Source organism: Typopeltis vanoorti, chromosome 14, assembly GCF_054136105.1.
Source record: "Typopeltis vanoorti isolate ZY-2024b chromosome 14, IOZ_Tvanoo_1.0, whole genome shotgun sequence".
NCBI classification, from domain to species: Eukaryota; Metazoa; Arthropoda; class Arachnida; order Uropygi; family Thelyphonidae; genus Typopeltis; species Typopeltis vanoorti.
The window spans coordinates 15,675,212-15,693,712 of record NC_143562.1 but is presented as its reverse complement, the minus strand read 5'-3'; the positions used below and the strand labels follow the sequence as shown (position 1 = coordinate 15,693,712).

The window sequence follows — 18,501 nt, the reverse complement described above, 5'->3', positions numbered from 1 at the left end:
CAATGCTTTAATAAAGTGAAAATTTTTTTGGATAATTTATCCTGTAGTAATGTAAGTACCTCGTCCGTAGGAACGTTAGTAAATAAAGATATAATGTCCAAACTAGCTAGAATATCATTATCATCGATGGGAATATCTTTAATATGAGAAACAAAATCTATGGTGTTTTTGATGAAAGATGAAGATTTATTGGAGAAACACTTGAGGTACTTTGATAAATATTTTGAAAGTTTATATGTAGGTGAATCAATTCAAATCAAAAAAATGTTCACTTTATTAAAGCATTGCATTCATTCTGGTTACTTCAGATATAAGGACTCCATTTACCAACAAAAACAAGGCCTGGCAATGGGCAACCCTTTGTCCCCTGTGCTAGCTAACATCTTCCTTGAAGACTTTGAAAAGAAAGCCATATCTTCCTTCTCATTTAAACCAAAAGTTTGGAAAAGATATGTTGATGATATATTCATTATTTGGAATCACGGGCACACAGCTCTCACAGATTTTCTTCGTCATCTAAACATCCAACATCCTAATATAAAATTTACTGCTGATATAGAAAATAATAACTCTTTACCGTTTTTGGATGTTATGCTTACACGATACTCTGAAAGATTAAAAATCTCTATGTACAGAAAACCTATGCATACCAATAGATATCTGCATAATCTTTCTCATCATTTTCCACCACAAAAACTTGGAATTATATCTACCTTAGGACACAGAGCACGTTCTCTCTTAAATGAACAAGATGAACTACAAAAAGAAATGAATCACCTCACTCTTATTTTTAAACAAAATGGATACTCTGAAAAAACAATTAAGAAACTTCTTCTTCTGAACCCTCCTAAGCAGTGCACAACAGAGACTATTAATTTTAAAGGTAGCATCTCTATTCCATACATTAGCACAGTCTCTAAGAAAATAGCTAAAGTCCTTAAAAAATATAATATCAGGACCTTCTTCACCACACTTCCAAAAATCCGCTCTCTAATCAGCCATCCAAAACCTACTCATCACAACCTTAAGTACCCTGGAGTATATAAATTGTGGTGTGATTGCAATATCCCATACTTTGGTCAAACTAACAAATCTATTGAACAACGCATAGAAGAGCATAAGAGAGACATCTCATACAAAAGATCTCATGCAACTGCGTTATCCAGTCATGTTCTTTTTTCAAATAATCCTAATGATGACCAACAAAGCCACTCTGTATGCTGGAATAGATCAGAAAATATTTTTCGCTGTGAAGATGAGTTTGAAAGAAAAATCGTAGAATCACGGGAAATCCTACTGAACCCGGTCCACTTAAATAATAATTTAAGTTATAACATCCCAGATAGCCATGCTGCAGTTATTCAATATTGGCGTTCACGTGAACTTGCACGCACAATTGCAACAAACAATGGCACGCCAGTTGGAACAACTTGAAAAATACAACGTTTTTATGTATCGATTATGTGAGGCAATTTGTACCTGTAATTTCCAGTTTGTTTATTTAAATAATTCAATGTTTATTAGTATTCCTTTCCTTTATAAATACCTGAAGAAGGCTGCTATATGCCGAAACTAGTAGTATTTATCATTAAAATCTTTATATGTTATCTCGGTCTTGGAGTCATTAAATCTATTTTTTGAAATATATATATATATATATATATATATATATATATATATATAGAGAGAGAGAGAGAGAGAGAGAGAGAGAGAGAGAGAGAGAAAGAGAGAGAGAGAGAGAGAGAAAGTTTTTTACCTTGGGTATATAATATATGTTAAAGATACCAGGCTATTTTAAACCTGATTTTACTCCATTTCCCAAGTAGGCAAACAGACAAATAAGTCAAGTTTGCGCCTGCACGTAGTGTGAATCTAACTGACCCTCAAGGTATTGCAAGTCTAGGCAACTCGTGGTCACACTACGTGCAGGCGCAAACTTGACTTATTTGTCTGTTTGCTTACTTGGGAAATGGAGTAAAACCAGGTTTAAAATAGCTTGGTATCTTTAACATTTAATATATTAGATTAACGTAGATTAACGCAGAGAGAATGTACTTTAATATGCTTTGAAGTTCCCCCTTAGAGTCAACTTTTCAACTGAAAGTGAGTTAGCCAGTCGCATACGAAAGTAGTAGGGTTTTCTTCTCAGAAACTGGAGTTTAACATTCCATGAAGACAAATAAACTATCGAGAAGAACATAAATAATTTACACGCCTAAATACACTGGTCTCACAATTCTAGCTGCTTAGGCCGAAATCAAACAACAACCCATGACAGCGGAGAGGTGTCGTATAAATAATAGTAGTAGTTGTATTGTAATAATAATAATAATAAATAAATCATAATGGAGGCAGAGTAGAGTTTCAATTCTTTTACACGTTTGTTTTTGAAGGTACTATTCCGATCAATGATGTAATGTGCATTTCTCAAATTACTGGTTTTTCGCTATCCTTAAATGTTTTCGTTCCAGGATGGGGGGGATTGGAGGGGGGAGAGTGCCAGTAATACCGAAGAGTATATAGCATAATGCCATATTGAAAAACAATTGTGGTTATATATAAGGAAAATTCCAAAATTTTACTTAACATTATTTTGAGTAAAATTATCTTAAGCTTTAGCAGAGATCAGTAGCTCAAGAAATAAAAATAAAAAAAACGCCGAGAAAATGTGGAATAAATCTTAAATCAGTTCAATCATTTATGAATCAGGCTATTCGCCGTTTTGGTATGGCGTTGAGTTTAGCTGGACTACTGAGAATTATGATTCTTCTGTCGTTCTAATTTTCTGACGAAAATGCTGCCAAACGGCTAAAGCGAACAATATAGCTGGATCAAAATCTTTCCGATCTCTTACGAAGAGACAATGGTTTCGATATATCCTTATAATGAGAAACGAAAGTCTCGCTAAAATGACTTTAACACAGGTGCCAGATGGACAAAAGCCCAGAAACGAGCAAAGCAAAGAAGAGAAGAGCTGGATCGATATATAGCACCACAGATTTGGATGTAACTGAACGTGCAGAACAGAACCCATTTAGTAGTTCCTCCAGTAAGGAAGGAGGAAGGGGGGGGGGGAGTAGGCGAAAAAAAATAACCTCAGCAACTGTATTTGGTTGCCTAGAATTATATTTTTGCTATTACTGTACTTCAACATCTTCATGATTTTTCACATTCTGTTCAATATCTACAGATTTCGAAACATTTTGTCTATAACTGTGTATAGTATATAAAATCCAGTTATATTTCTATATTTCCTTCCAGAACGTACATTACACGTTTCAGTGTTTTGAATAATGCCTTGAAAAATCCAATCCAAAAAATAGGTTTCATGCTTTAAACAAAATATGATCGTACTAAGGAAACAGACAAAAAACATATTATTCTAAAATAAAGAGCCAAAAGGCTTCATTCAGGCAATGTAAAATTACCATTATTCGTATATAATATTTTAAAAGCTTTGTAATTATTTTTAAGAATAAGTTATTTTAATTTAAACAAAAATGAATAATCAATAAAGTGAATTATAATAATAAATTTACAAAAGAATGTATATAAATTTTTGGTAAATAAAATATACAAAATAAATCCACAAAGTAATTTATGTTATCTGAATGGTTTTTACATTTATGAAAAAAGAAACTAGATAAGTTAGAAGCACACCAATTTGATGAATACTTTTCCCATTACATAAAAGTGTTTCCCAAAACGTCGAATCGACTTACTATGCAGTAATCTATATATTTCTAGCAAGTTAATTTTCAATCAAAGAATTACTGAATGATAAATAGTGATACATATAACAAAATAAATATTTAATGTTTATGACTAGAAAATAAACCACATAACAATAAATTATTTTTTATGGAAAGCATTCCCAGTTATATATTGTATGAATTTTTTCCTCACCTAAACTAATTAAATTGATATTTTGGTTGGAATTTTTAACCAATTAACATGTCTAGCACATATTCATTTATTATATTGATTTACTATTATCTATGTTATATAGATTTCCCCATAATAATCTACATAACCGATATTACACCATAATGATTTTGAAATTACATTTAGAAGTTTCCAAATAATAATAAAAAATGCTTTCTTACTGTAGGCATACAAATTAATTTCCTATATTATTAATAATTAAAAAGTAGCCTTAAAATACTCCCTTATAAATATATAACTGCGAGAAGTGACGGCAACAGCAGTTTTCAACTGACATAAAGTGCCCAATACTTATTGATTTTCTTTATCTTCACTACTGGCAATAAATTACTACGAGATGAGTTTAAAAACCAGTTTGAACAATACATATTACAATCAATAGTTCTTAAAATGTCAATAAAATAAAGTGCAGATAGTGAGAAACAGTTTATTTTCAATCAGTTATTTGTCTTTACGTGCGATAAACCCTCATTACGCAGTCTTGCTCTATACGAATTGACTTAGACAAATTTATTGCGATGTACTTAACCATACATTACTTGGGCTAGAAAATAGCATCTTGGCTCTTCAACTAATAGATTGTAGATTCGAATCCCTGGGAATAAAAATGTTTGTGAAGATAGTATTTTCCTAGAAATCGTCGGAAAAAATGCACGAAAGAGCGTAATAACGAATTTCAAACCAAAGAATATATATATGTGCAAATAACAATTGACAATTATGTCTTTAGGGGTGAAGCAAGATGCTTTTCATATTCCCCGCTATCTGTTGTGGTTGCAGTGAAGGTAAAATTTATGAGCAGAATGCTCGCCCTGATTGGGCATGGAGATTATGCATCACTAAAGGAGGCCAATATAGCTTTTGGTCTTCTGTATTTGAATATGTCCGTTGGATCGTATGCTGTAGCTTGTTGAACCAAATCGTTGGGATGTGTGGACGTCTTTAGGAAAAACTTGGTGGCTAAGGATCGTAGAAAAGAGAAGATATAGGGAATATTTGTGTCTCTGTGGAGTTGAGTATTTCTAACATACCACGGGGCATTCAAAATCATTCTCAGGCACTTGTTCTGCACTCGCTGTATTTTGATGATGTTAGCATTAGAGGTGTGGCTCCAGGCCGGAGAGGCATAGGTGATTATAGGACGAATCGTCAACTGGTATAGCTGCAATTTGATTCTGTTGCTGAGCTTGCTATTTCTATTACTTAGCGGATAGATCTGTGCTATGGCTTTAGATGCCTTTGTGCATGCAGACTTGGTGTGTTGATTGAAAGATAGCTTTTTGTCGAGAATTACACCCAGGTAATTTGTTTCTGACTGCCAGGGAATTTTAATATTGAATAGTAATAAATCTCCTATAGGAGACATTGGCCTTTTTGAGAAAAGAACGGCTGAGCTTTTCTGGGGGTTGACTTCCAATCTCCATTTAGAGAACCAACCCTCCAGCTTTAGAATGTTTTCTTGAAGCTTTCTGGTAATGAAATGGGGTCTGAGAGATCTGGTTAGTATTGCCGTATCGTCTGCATATAGGGCCAAAATGGAAGTCATCGGATTGTGTGGGATGTCTGACATGTATACAGAGAACAGCAATGGAGCCAGCAGAGATCCCTGCGGCACTCCAGCAAAGATGTGGCGCTGGGAGGATGTAGAACCGTTGATTTTTACTTGCATTGATCTATTTTGAAGATATGAGTGGATTAAATGAACCATTTTAGGTGAGATGCCGGCTGAGATAAGCTTGTGCAGGAGTCCAAAATGCCAGATTTTATCAAATGCTTTGGATAAGTCTAGGAAAACAGCGCCTGTGCACTGGCGCCAGTTGTAGCTGGTTGTGATGTATTCAACAATTCTGTGGATTTGCTGGGTAGTACTATGGTGCTGCCTAAAACCAAACTGTTCTTTTGGAAGGATGTTTAGGTCATTTATTGAGGTTTGAAGTCGTGAGAGGATGACCTTCTCTGCAACCTTACCCAGATTTGAGGTGCAAATACCATAATAAAGCGAATGATGATAAATAATAATGATCGATAAATATGAGTGGTGTTACAGTAATCCCTCGATTAGTGCGCCCCCGATTAATGCGTTTTCAATTAGTGCGTCATTTTTTTCGATACCAAATTCGATTAGTGCGCCTATATACATACATCTTAAAAATAAATATTAAAAATAAATGATTAAAAAATTTTCAATCTATACATTTTTATGGTTAACTATTTTAAAAAATCACTCACTGGAATGAAATAATTTAGTTACCGATTTAAAACATTTTATGAAGTTATTTTTAATGGCCTACTACACTACTTCCATGTACACTATGTTCCAAAATTTACCGCCAATATTTATGTCGTCTGCTATAGTACGTCCACAGATTCGAGACCCTTCGACACTTCTACGCATGTCACATAAAGGAGAATCCATTCCGATAATAGGGTAATCAATCCGTATTCTGGGATGAGTTTTATTATTACCAGTCGGAAAATTTAGCTTTTCTTTTATGAATATTGTAGTTTTTAAAGTGGTAACTATTTTGCTTGTATAACAGTTGAGAAATTTTATCTGTAAAGCACATGATTTCGCGTGTTGGCGACCGATTCGTACGTCCTTCATTTCTTTCTCGCCTTCAGCATGAATTGACTATTCTTGGCACTAAGACAAGCGAAGCTGTACAAAAGTGGGGGCGTACTATAATTACATAGCGCTTTGATGGTCGTATCTCGTGCCTCCTTTGCAATGTTATATGAGTGTGTTTTCCTTACTTTTTTTTATTTTAAAGTATTTTCCCAAGCTTTAATCATGAGTAAAAGAATTAGTGAGCAAAAAAGTGAATGTGTGAAAAAGATTCGATGACGAAGAGAGAAGCAGTAAAATTTGCAGAAGAGTAGAAGAGGCAATAGGGCCATACCGTCAGTTGTATGAAAAAAAAAAAAAAAAAAAAGAAACAAAATGCCCGCCAAACTACGTTAGCTCAATTCTTTGTTAAGTAGAATAATAAAATTTATATTCTGAATATGTTTTATTGTCTTTCAGCTTCATGGTTTTCCTTTAACTAGGCCCTGAGACATACTTTAATTCTTTTATAAAAAAAATTAAGGTTCAAAAAAGAAATTTGAGGAATGAATAATCTATGTTTCCCATAGATTATTATGTAATATATATATTCGATTAGTACTGTTCCGATTAATGCGCTTGTCTTAAAGAACGCATTAGGCGCACTAATCGAGGGATTGCTGTAATTACTTTTAAGAATTTTGTAAGAGTTATATAAGAAAACTATCCTCAAAAAAGATAATTCAAAATTATTCTTATGTGTATATGGTGTTTTCATATTTAAAATTAGATTTATTGTCCTATTTTTTTTTGACACTAATCAAATTATAATATTACTTAAAAATAGCGTGTTGTATATGTCATATACATAATGTTATTATTATTACATTGCCACCTCCAGTTCGGGAAATTTTATAAACAAAAATATAAAATTTATAACATTTTATACAATATTCTGTATATATAAAATCTTGTAACAATTTAAATTATTTTTTTTTAATTCATTAAATACTTTAAACATTTAAAATGGCTGCGTAAAATGATAGACACCAATAAAAAAAATTCATATGTTGACAGTATAAAACTGCAAAAGTACAATAATTTATTTATGAAATATATTCGAAGATGGACCCTTGGAGGGTAATGGATGGCAATGCTGTAGCCAATGAAGTTCTAACTGAGGCTCGGATATTGCTGTTACCCTCCTGCCATGATCAAAGCTTTATGGTTCAATAACACCTTATCCTTAACTGTCCTCTACAGATATAACGGGGAATATGAAAAGCATTCTTGCTTCGCCCCTTTTGCTAGTCCTTTTAAGGACTATTTGGTTGAAGACGAATTTAATCGACCGTGGGATGCGGTGATTAATACCCTTGGAGGGTAATCGATGGCAATGCTGTAGCCAATGAAGTTTTAACTGAGGCTCGGCTATTGCTGTTACCCTCTTGCCATGATCAGAGCTTTATATAGCTCAATAACACCTTATCCCTACACTGTCCTCTACAGATAGCGGGGAATATGAAAAGCATTCTTGCTTTGCCCCTTTAAGTCAGTCCTTTTAAGGATTATTTTAATCGTCATGTATATGTCTTTCTTTGTCGTAGGTTTTTAAAATAAATAAAATAAATTTACCTTCAACCTTAATTGTTTGTTACTTACGTCATTCACGTAGGCAGCGTTTAGCGAAAATAATATTTCTGACAAATATTTCTCCGACTCAGAGGGTAACATGAAAGCAATCGCTTTAATTTTAATGACTGCATAGCGGGTCGGCAAGTTGGTATGCAGAGATTTATGCTTTGATGTTCACAAAAGACACTTCTGGGACGGATATAACTATAATATATCTATTTGACGAGACATCAGCGCAATGCATTCTATTCCTGGGAACTAAGTGAATAATTGATTCAAGGCCACAGGTGTAATAGATGCATTACTGAATGAGATAATCATGCACCAATAGCTTCTAATGGACATCGGTTGTGTGAAATTGAACCAAATGATTAATAGTAATTGTAATGGTGTTTGTCGTTGTGGTTATTTTTGAGAATTTTTACAAGTGATATCTTTTTTAAAAGAATTGTCGGTAGATCTACACTGAAAGCAATTAGAACAGAACTGCTCAAGTCACGTACATAATAGCTTTACCTGTGTATGCAATATCCTCTAATTGCTTGAACCACTAGGGATATATGTACTGTACATTATCTCTTTCTCTTCCTGAATCGGGAAGCTTGAAGTTTTAATACTGAAGGAGTCCAATTCAAATAAATATTCTTAATTATTAACATTTTTTTTGGAGTCCTAAGTTCATCGCAGGAGGTTCACGGTACATATAATATCGAAAAGATGGAGGTTGTTAAAAATAATAATAATAAATAAAATAAAGGCACTGTTATAATTCGTGTTTTATTAGTGTTTTTTTTTTTGTTGTTTAAAAAAAAATCAGAATTTTTACCACGGATGTATTTATTAAAGATTGTAGATAATGATAAAAATCAATAAATAACACAGTAAAGCATATTTTGAAAATTCAGACTGAATCAAGAATAGAAGGAAAAGCAACTAGCAGAGGCAGCCATTTTGTATGTTTTACGCCTTGTGGGCATGCGCAGAATGCCGGAATTTTCTTTACTAGCATTGTGACTACAGTTTCACAAAATTATTGTTAATTTATTATAATTTCAATTTCATTATTTTTTTTTTTTTACTTAAATTATATCTATTTTCTGATATATATTTTTAACGCATTTTTGAACTATTTTCACAAACGTTTTTAAGATAATTTACCAAATAAGTGAAATATAATTTACTTTATGATTTTTCGATTAGAATCGTTCAGTTCGCTTCATACAATTAATGAATGAATATGAATAAAATACACTTGAATAAAAATACATATCTTAGGGCAGAATGTATTTCTTTTTAGTCATACAAGTGAACGTAAGAACCAACTTAATATGAAACGTATAATTATTAAAGTATACTTAAAGTTATTTGATCACGAACTTTTTTAATAATATCAGGAGAATTAAGACTTTAAAACATCGTTTAATCAAGAGGCTATTGAAAAAGAGAAACTTCAGGGTGAAATAAGAAACTTGTGTGTGTGTTATTCGTGATTGCGATCTTAGAAAGGCCACGATTGAAAGCTAGAGAGAGGCAAAGAAAAAAAAAAGTATACGCTGAAGGTCTTAGTTCGTACTACGTTATTACTTCCAATAATAACATGAACTACAAGTAGGGGCTATTTGAACTCATGGGATTCTGAAAGTATCTAGGGACGTCGTTAAACGAAAATTTCTCGATGAAAGCAGGAGTATTACAAGTTCTGTTCCTTTGGTCCCACTATCTTTCTCAAGAAGAACAACAAACAAACAGAAAAAAAAAAGCAGCAATTCTTGTTATTTCCTTCGATCCTACAATTCATCTACTTATGTATCCTTGAGAATACGTTGCACGTGGAGAGCCATTGATTCTACTGACTTGTAAAATATATCTTAGACTAGAAACTATTTCGGCTGCAATATCTTGATCACGAAAACCTACTAAATTTACTTCAGGTGTACTCCCAAATTCCCAGTGTTATCCATAACATAAAATAGAAAGTTTCTACCTTCGAGACGGCTCGTGGAACAAATCGTAGCAGAAGCAGCATCGAATGAGATTGTTTTAACACCGACTATAAACAACTGATTGAATTACTAAACATTTTTTTAGAAGATTCGTTATCATTTATAATAATAATAATAATAATAATAATAATAATAAACTTACTCTAGTACTGTATTTTGCAGTCACTTTTATAAAGAAAAAAATTCAAGTAAAAAATGTCTTATTATTTTACATTTCTTCTTAATATTTTATAAAGTTGGAAAGTCCATTTAATATATATATATATATATATATATATATATATATATATATATATATATACTGGACCACCATATGTGTTACGTTCTATTTAATGTAATCCTAACACGTGTTATTTTAATAGAATATGTATTATTATCATGTGATCTTGACTTGGGAGATTGTATTGTGTGCTGAATATTCTTTTAAGAAGGGTTATATGTGGAATTACAAGGCTGGAGATTATGACAAGCTGAGAAGTCAGCTTTCAAAAGTGCTATGCATGAGAAACTAAAGGGGAGAGATGTTGATGGTACGTGGGAGATTATCAAGGGGTATTTAATGAAAGCTGTATCTGACTGTATTCCCAGAGTCAGGAGGAGGAGGAGGTATCAGGTGGGAGTAAGATGGATGAATAATATTATTAAGCGAGAGTTGCAGATAAAGAGAAAGTTGTGGTATAAGTATAAGGGGAAAAGGTGATGAGCATTCCCATGAGCAGTACAAGATACAGGCAAGAAGGGTAACCTGCATATAAGGAAGGCAAAGCTCATATGAGAGGAAGCTAGCTGATGAGTCCAAAAAAAAAAAAAAAAAATCCCAAGCAGTTCTTTCGCTATGTGGCAAGTAAAAGGAGGAATAACTTTGGAAGGATGACTTTAAAAAGTGTTGATGGTAAGGAAATTACAGAAGCTAATCGAATAGTTGAGTTGCTTAGTGATCATTTTGCAACAGTGTACCATCTGGATTGCGATACTGCAGTGCCGGACGTGTCATTGACTAATGAGAGTCTAGTGATAGAAGAATTTGAGGTGCTTAGTATATTACAGAACCTTAATGCTAACACTGCCATTGGGTTAGATGGCATATCAGCCCATGTTTTAAGGGAATGCGCAAGAGAATTAAGATCTCCTCTAACTTGGCTGTTTAATTTAAGCATCAGTTCTGGTAAAGTCCCAATTGAGTGGAAAGAGGAGAAAATTATTCCACTACATACGGGGAGGCTCCAGGACTGAGGTAGCAAATTATAGACCAATCAGTATATCGGGAGTAGTGGTTAAGGTTCTGGAGAAATTGATAAAATTAGAATTCAGGACTGGGTGGACAGCAATATGATACTTTATAAAGAGGCAACGTGGTTTTGTGAAGGGTAGATCTTGCCTTAACAATTTGCTCACTTTCTATAATGAAGTAGCAATGGAGTTGGATGAAGGAAATCCTTTTTCAGTGATCCTGCTGGACTTTGCAAAGGCATTTGACAAGATTCCACACGGAACTCTAAATTGGAGCAAATGGGTATGGATTCGAGGCTAGTGATTTGGATTAGAGGATGACCAGTGGATAGATATCAAACAGTGGTTTATGGTGGAGCAGAGTCCAGTAGAAGGCAGGTGACTAGTGGTGTGCCTCAGTGCTTGGTTCTCTATTATTTAATTTGTACATCAATGATATTGGGGATACTTTGAAAGGAGAATCCACTTGTTTGCTGATGATGCAAAATTAGGAAGAACGATAGTCAATTCAGATGATGTAGGTATCTTGCAGGATGACTTAAATAGGCTGACGGTTTGGACTAAACTAAATGCTGGCAGTTTAATGTGGCCAAGTGTAAGGTGATGCACTTCGGAAGGAACTGTGGACAGAGAACTCAAGTTTCGAGGGCATATTGCAAAGGTTGCCAAAACTTCACATCAGATTACATGGTTATTGAAGAACACACTGACAAGCAGGGATAAAGAAGTGATTGTCCCACTTTATAAGGCATTAATAAGACTTCATTGGGACTATTGTGCACAGATCTGGCCACCTGGATTTCTTGGTGATTTGGAAATGGTGGAGAGGATTCAGAGGCGGGTTACGAAAATTGTTGCAGGCCTGTGGGATGTCTCCTACCAGGATAGATTGAAAGTCTGTGGGCTTCAAAAACTAGTTGATAGACGTAGGAGAGGAGATATGATAGAGGCATATAAATTTAAAAGGATTTTATAGGATTGATACTGATAACCTTTTTAAGACTAGTGCAGGAAAGGAGAGAAAACGAGGGTCATCCCTGGAGATTGTGTAAGAGTGTGGTTAAAGGGTGTTAGGACCAGATTTTTTTTTTGCTTGGAGGGTTGTAAATGGGTGGAATGCGTTGCCAGAGGGGGTTGTGAATGCTTCATCTGTGAATGAATTTAAGGGGAAGTATGACAGGTATTGTGTGAATAACGGTTAGTATGTCAATGTTGGGTCTCCCGCGATGAGTCTTTTGACTTCATGGAGGCACCTTATATAATAATAATAATAATAATAATAATAATAATAATAATAATAATAATAATAATGTGTTATATTAATAACACATGAATATAAATGGCAGCCTAGCTGGCCAAACGTATATTGTGCCCATTCTCCAGCCAACAAACAGTCGTGGGTATATATATATATATATATATATATATATATATATATATATATATATATATATATATATATATATATTAAAAAATATAGATTTAATGACTTCAAAAAATTTTTTAAAATGTATCACAACAACCGAGTAAAAGCTGATCACCATATATATATATAAGATTCATCAAAGCTTGATTTGCTTCCTCAGTCTTAAGAAAAGGCTGGTTTATTCCACTAATTCAAGCCCTACCCAAGGGCCTATGAGTTGTGGAAATACTTTCTGAAAATGAAAGCTGTGCCGAACAAAGCGGCCTTTTGCAGCTGCCCAATTTTTAATCCATCTAACTCGAGTGCTTCTAGATGTTCTTTCAATGTTTTAGGGATGGTGCCTAAAGCACCTATTATTATAGGAACAACTTTCGTTTTCTTTTGCCAGATTCGTTCAACTTCGATTTGCAAATCGCGATATTTTGTAATTTTTACATTTTCTTTGTCGTCAATCCGACTATCTCCTGGTACTGATATTTCGATAAACTTAACACCCTTGTTTTTACTTTTTTTTTAACCACTGTGATATCGGATGTGTTACATTCCAAGCTTTTGTCAGTCTGGATTTTGAAATCCCAGAGTATTTTAGCTTTTTCATTCTCAACCACTTTCTGGTGAACTTTGTGCTTCCAATAGTCTTTAGATACTTTAAACCCATACTTTTTACATAAATGCCAGTGAATTATCTTAGCTACGTTATCATGCCTTTTACGGTACTCAATTTGTGCGATTTTGCTGCATCCACTTATAATGTGGTCTATCGTTTCTTCCTTTTCTTTGCACAATCTACATTTACTGTCTTCTTGAATTTTTTATATTTTTGCCTTCATAACGTATATATATATATATATATATATATATATATATATATATATATTAGTATATATAATATTATTATATATTATATTATTATATAATATTATATAATACTATATATTATATATAATCAGTCATTATTAATAACTACGTGAAAGCAAAGTATATGTTTATTGAACATGTTGAATAATGTTCAATGTAATAATAATGTAAAAGTTGCAATCGCTGTTATTAATTTTTATTTATTGATATAATTTATTTCTGGATAAATAATCATGAGAAATTTTACTATTTTTATTTCGATTTTAGTTTCTTTTGAAAACTTTTCAACTGAAACATTATAGATGATAATATTTTATAATGATAGATTTTAAATATTTCCACATGCTCTCTTTTTATATTTACAATAATCGTTTGCGGTGTTTACTATATTTGTCGCTTTGCAGCTAAACGACGCAGAGAAATTTCGTTCTCCGGGAGTAAGCTTTGTGCCGCGTCAGCGTTCAGTCATATTCACGCTTTGCTGGTATCAACATAATGGAGGTTTCAACCGGGTGAAGAACAAACGACCCAATCTTGCTCTTCCTATTTGGAGGAAAAATAATGGAATGAATATAGAATATAACATCCATCCAAAGATATTTAGATCTAAAACAGGAAATTATATTAACAACCAGACAGCACGTTTGATTTGCGAAGAACATAGTGATCAAAGAAGGATTTTTATTATTCACACGTAGCTCTTTTTGTGATGCGAAAGGAATTGTCAGCTAAAGTGCAGCATAAGCGTAGGCGAAACGCACTACGATAATTTGTCACTCTGTTGCGATGACGACATAACAAAAGCATACACATTAGCGACAATATGAATGACAAAGCGATCTAACTTAGCGGAAAACTTAGACAGTTATATGCAAAAAAAAAAAAAAAAAAAAAGAACAGAAAAGCAATACCCACTTAAATTTTTTTCAGATTTTTCCAGCGTCTGAAATTTTAATTGCCAAAAAATGCCCTTGCATTATCGTCTGGTCTCGCTGATGTAATTAATAACATATCTTCATGTTATTAAATATAAGAAAATTTAGTATATAAAATAAGATGGAAGCTTAAATAATCATTTAAAATTTTGAATAATTTGAAAAACATTAAAATATTTTGAAAATATTTTTAATTATTTTAAAGACACTAATAAGAAAATAAAATGTACGTATTATATAAGATTTTATTTATAATATTACTCGTCTGTTATCAAACGTCAATGCAACAATTAAGATGTCTGTAGTAAACATATGTAGTAGACTGATATTTTTAGAAAATATAAAATAAGACAGAATAACAAAAAAATTGTAAAATGAGTCGACTGTGGAGAATACAATGCGGCTACGAGATACACAACCGAATGTTACTAAAAGATGTAGAATAGAATACTACAACTGTTGATATAAAAACGCCGGTGCAAACTACACATTTTTACTCTGGCTAGCAGGATGGGGATTTTTTTATATAGCAATAGTTTTTCCTTCAGCGTCTAATACCATTAAAATAGGAGAAAAATTAGTAAAGGCTTGTTATTTAGTTAAAAATTTCAGAATGTATTATATGCTTGTTCTAACACAGGTTCTACATATTGCTTCATAGAGGACAAAAAAGATTCCGTCAAAACGTGTTATAAAGTACACTTTTAATTAAAAGTGATTTTAAAAAAATATTTCCAGTATTTTTCTACTCCTTTTTTTGCTTTTACCGAAAAATACAAATATACTGACATCTTAACAACAATACGTACATCATTACTACTATAATTTCTTTTATATCCAAACTACCATACTCGTAAAGCTTAATTCTATAAGTTTCTATGAAGAAATAAAATACTGCCCATTTATCTCTATCCTCGATTACCAGGCGATTTATTTTTATGTTTTTTTTTTGTTTGTTTGTTTTCTATCTGTACTCGTAATCCAAGTAGATTTAGAGATACAGCTGATAGTGCAGTGTGGGATTTCTTGACGATATTTTCAAGTGATCCAACGGTGTGTTTGATAGGGTAGACAATAATATTAAGAAAATCTGCTTTAATGGAAGTGAAAGGGCATCCATCAAAGCTGACGTTACTGAAATTGGATTGGTGCTGGGAGCAGAATAGTAACTGAAGATGGGAGAAACACTAAAAAGATCAGTAACTATGAGGAAATACTACCAGGTGGCTTTTCTGAGATAAATACGTCAACCTTTTTCTCAAGGAGATAAATAGGCTGTTATAAAAAGTATGTGTCAACCGTTGGGTAATGTGAGAGTCTATTTTTCCATATAAATAATTTTAAAAAAAGGTATTGAATGTACTACAGCACATCAGTTATAATTTCGCTTCCTAAAAAAAAAAAAAAAAAAAAAAAATTGGGATCAGAAGCGGTTATTTAAATAATTTATAATGTTTATTTTTCCCATAACGAAAAATACAAAACATTTCGCATTCAGAGTTAACATTTGAGTTCGAAGAATATGCTTAAAATCTGAAAAGTCATTTAAAAAACTAAAATTAGAATGGCAAGCTTCAGATAGCACCCACCCACTCATATTGATATAAATTATAATTCCTAAATAATACAATAAAAACATTAATTTTGAATTAATTTTATTTTTACCAGTTGTTACATAAGAGTTTAATGATTAACTGCGTTACTAAATTCACACAGTGTTTTCAACTTCACATCAATTTATTTCATAAATCAATGATAGAAATACAAATTAAAAATAATATTAAAAATAATAAAAGTAGTTCTGGATCGATCAATTTCTTTTAATACTAGCTAAAGTGAGTAAGATAAGCCTGAGTTAAATACACTAACTTTTTTTTTTTAATTTAAGGAAACTATCGAATTTCAATAATTGATATGATTAATTATTCCACTAGAAAGATGCTACATTATTCTATGGTAGGTGGCATAAAATTCGCTATCCAGTTGCCATGACTGAAAACAATCAAATCTCGTGAGTTTAGCAGACGAGACGATTGGCAGCTATGAAAAACAACTGCTGTACTTAATTTTGTTTATATTTTTGGTCGTTTATCTAACTATGATGTTGAGAATAAAATTTTGTTTGAATATGATAAACTGGTTTCATTAGTTTACCAAAAAATCATTAAGGTCTCTTTAAACTCAGTGATATTGGTTAATGTTGCTTCTAACCATTATCTAAATCAGTAAGCGGAAAATAAATGGTTGAATAAGAATACCACATTGTTAAAAAGGGATTGAGAAAATGGATTTCGGTTTCGCTTTCTCTATAATCGCCTGCAGAAATGACCAATACAAATAATCGAAAAGTCAATCGAAACTCAAATCCAATATTGCAGAGCATAGCAAAAATCCCGAACAAAGGTTGACGTCTTGGGGCAATATCCTTTTCTTTAAGAACACGCTTTCAATAGAGTATCCTCTTCCATTAAAACCAGGTGCTAGTCTTTCATTTAGCCCCGGGCGTTAAGAAGGAATTAGCCGCACGCCATGTCTTCGCAGACGTGTGGCATGTGGTCCCAGGGCTGTGAGGTTGTAGCAATCTACAACAACGCAGTCTACGGCGAAGCTGTAGACTGCAAGGAAGCAGCCATCTCCGATCGGACACACTGTAATAAATTCTATGTAAAAATGGAATAAGCAAGTCACTATTAAGTACGTACCTGCAATGTTGGCAAATCCTGCCCCCTCTTCTGTACACTCACAAACTGTTACTATTCCACAGATTTTGCAGGAAGGAACTGGCTGTTATTCTTGCCGCCTCACAACGATTCACAGTCGGGCAAAGCTGCTTATAATGTCGGGGTTAAAATGAAACATTCTCAGATGGCGCTGCGCGCCGCTTTCAAAGTGTCTTCGAAGAACGGTAGATGGCAGCAGTAGGTGAGTGTAGATTCCAGTTCGATTCTACCCCCCCTCTACTTCATCAACTCTCTGTTGAGCCAATTCATAAATGAACAGTGTCGTTAATCTTTGAAAAAGAAAGCTTATTTCTTGCTTGTAATTATGTGTTTACCACTGAGATTTATTGAATTGGATACAAAAAAATGAATAAATAACTAAAAAAGTTGTAATAATTTGAAAAATATTCTCTGGAGTAAAAGGAAACGTAAATGAGAGAAACTTTATTGCATGTGCGGGCTTCATACCATTCAATAAAAAAAAAAAGGGAAGTAAACCTAAACAATAATTTGTATGCATTACATTGGATGAGAATGCTTCTAAACCATGGAAGTGAAATTCATTTTGCAAAAATTAGATAAACATTTTAGATGTTTTATGTGTTAGATTAAGGAAATACATTTAAACTACGAGATACTTTTATTCTTTAATTTTTTTTCTGAGAACATATATTTACAAATAACTTCAATAGATAGCTATTATACCCTGAAGGATTTTTAGCAATTCTCTACAGAAGTTTTTGAAAATATTCTATACAGTTACATTTATTTCAAAACAATCAATCAAACAAAATAAATGTTTTTTTTTATTTATTTTTAAAACTAATTTAGTTTATCGTTGAATTATAGCAAACACCAATTAGTAATATGGATTGCTGTTACCCTCCTGCCATGATCAGAGCTTTATATTTATATAGCTCAATAACACCTTATCCCAACTCTGTCCTCTACAGATAACGGGGAATATGAAAAGCATTCTTGCTTCGCCTCTTTAAGCCAGTCCTTTTAAGGACTTTAAGGTAAACATTTATTAGATATATTATATTAGATTTATTAGAAATAATTTATTATAGGAAATCGTTTATAGTTAATATGCTACACTATATAATTTATAAAAATATAGAAAATTATTATAAAAATGCCGTATAAAAATATAACAAATGCTATTATAGGAATTAATAAATAAACGAAAAGTTACATATTT

At 32.7% G+C, this 18,501-nt stretch overlaps 1 protein-coding gene across 2 annotated transcripts in view; it reads right to left on the bottom strand.

Annotated features, from left to right (window-relative positions):
* LOC150099257 (follistatin-related protein 5-like) overlaps positions 1 to 17,419 on the bottom strand; it is a 503,787-nt gene extending 486,368 nt beyond the window's left edge. For both annotated transcript variants that reach the window (XM_090403821.1, XM_090403822.1), the window contains exon 1: positions 17,280 to 17,419. The gene's annotated coding sequence lies outside the window, so the exon portion shown is untranslated. The remainder of the gene's footprint in view (positions 1 to 17,279) is intronic.
* Positions 17,420 to 18,501: the final 1,082 nt, after the last annotated feature.